We start from the raw sequence: 1,951 nt of genomic DNA on the forward strand, positions 1-1,951 counted from the left end.
GAAGCCAAGTCATGGAGATCAAAAGGCAACCGAGCAAGTGACAGTTAAAGAGCTAGTTTATCTCGATTTTGGGAGCGAGCCTCCCTAGATTTAAGGAAGTCGTTGGGGACATTAGTTGTATGAAAAAGAGGCCTAGAGTCTCATTAGGATTCAATTTTTTTTTTTGTAAAAACACTGTTTATTCAATTTAGTGTCCTAAATTACTTTTCATAAATTATCAACCGAGGCTCGTAAGCTGATGAAGTGTAGTGCACTATATGTGCTAGTTGACCCTTCTTAATTCATTGTTTTGTATTTTATATTGTTTTTGGGGTTTCTGTTCTTTGATTCCTAATGATGTACAATTTGAACTATGAGAAACTAAATCTAAATTTCCTAAAGGTGAACCAAGAGCTTAAAACTAGTCAAAATCTAAGTTAAAAGAAGGAAAAACAGAGCATTTGTCCTATCTTCTCATCTAATCCTAATTCATGAATAATTCTTAAAACTAGAAGGTAAAGTTGTAAGTCATGTTGGAATAAATATAGAGAATGAAATTAACTGAAGTACTTCTAGTTACTCTAACCTTCAATTTTGAAAGATAACCTCCTTGAGATGGAATTCAAGCAACTTCTGTACTTCATGATCTAGTAAAAACTAAATAAAAACATGCAGAAGGTAACTGATTGGTTTCAACCCTTATGTAAAGTGAATGCTCAACCATTTAGTTTAGGATGGATATCAGCTTGAAATGGTGACCAAAAACATTCATTAATACAGTGCATTAACAACCTGAACCAAGAAATAAATAACAAGAACAGTGAGTAAGCTAATCAACAGTGCATCCTCATTACTTTCAATCTTACTCTGTTTAGAAACAAAGTCGTTTCCTTTATGAAATGGATTGGGGAAACAAGACTGCACAATTGAATTCTAACATTATGCTACTGATTAAAACTAAAAGAAATCAACCTAAGTTATAAACACTACTAAAAGTAAATGAGGAATTTAAAACTGAACAGAAAGAAGAAAACAAATGAAAAGAAAACCTCCTTCAACGCAGGGGCCCTCTGCAACTGACTAGGTTGAGCTGCTAACTTAATTCAAAATGCTCCTTTAAATGATCATCAGTCAACACACATATTTGTATTATAAAACAGGAAAAAAAGTCCAAAATTACAGAGCTGATAAGTTTAAACTTAATACATCAAAAACTTTGAACTCCCTTCGGTTCTATTCAACTGGTATTTAAAATAAAATATTCATAACTGTCTTTTGAGGAAAATTAGCTACAGGTGGTCTACACGTATTACAACCAGTCTGCGTAAATTTTTGATTAGCTACAGGTGACTTGAATTCGAACAAGGTGGTTGCACATAACCATTGACACATGTGTCTGATCCGAGTTAATGCTTCAACAGATCTATTAGATTTATTAATTAACCACGAAAGGGTAGACAAAGATTCCTATTGCTTCCGAGTTTCATACGTTTGACTCCACCTTTGACTGTGGTCTTGAGTTGGCTTTTTTATCGATCTAGGTTGGGTGAATAGGATAGGATCCATATTGAGATGATTCCAGAGATGCCCATGTGGCTGTTTTCTTCGTTTGACACTTGTAACCTGTTCAACCATGGAAGTAGCTATGGAACACATAGATAGCTACAGAATAGGCTGCGTTCCATAGCTAATTTGCAAAAACTTATTTCAAATGGAAAAAACATAAAAGTATAGCATGTCAATCATTTAATTTCCTCCTTGAGACAAAATCTATCATTTATCAGTGTAAACAAGAGAAAGAAGTGAGAAAAGTTTTCAAGGAGAGAGTAATTCTGAGGTCCAACAAACACTAGTCAATTTCGAGTTCAAGACTTGTGGAATACATTGTTATGTAATTTTCTGTTTTGATAATGAGAATGAAAAATTCCTTGATCCAACACTGAGTTAACTCAGAGGGCTGAAGCTCTTGGGG

This window comes from Pinus tabuliformis, chromosome 9 (genome assembly GCF_031772625.1).
Source record: "Pinus tabuliformis cultivar Carrire ecotype Pingquan chromosome 9, CPIR1, whole genome shotgun sequence".
In the NCBI taxonomy this organism is placed as follows: domain Eukaryota; kingdom Viridiplantae; phylum Streptophyta; class Pinopsida; order Pinales; family Pinaceae; genus Pinus; species Pinus tabuliformis.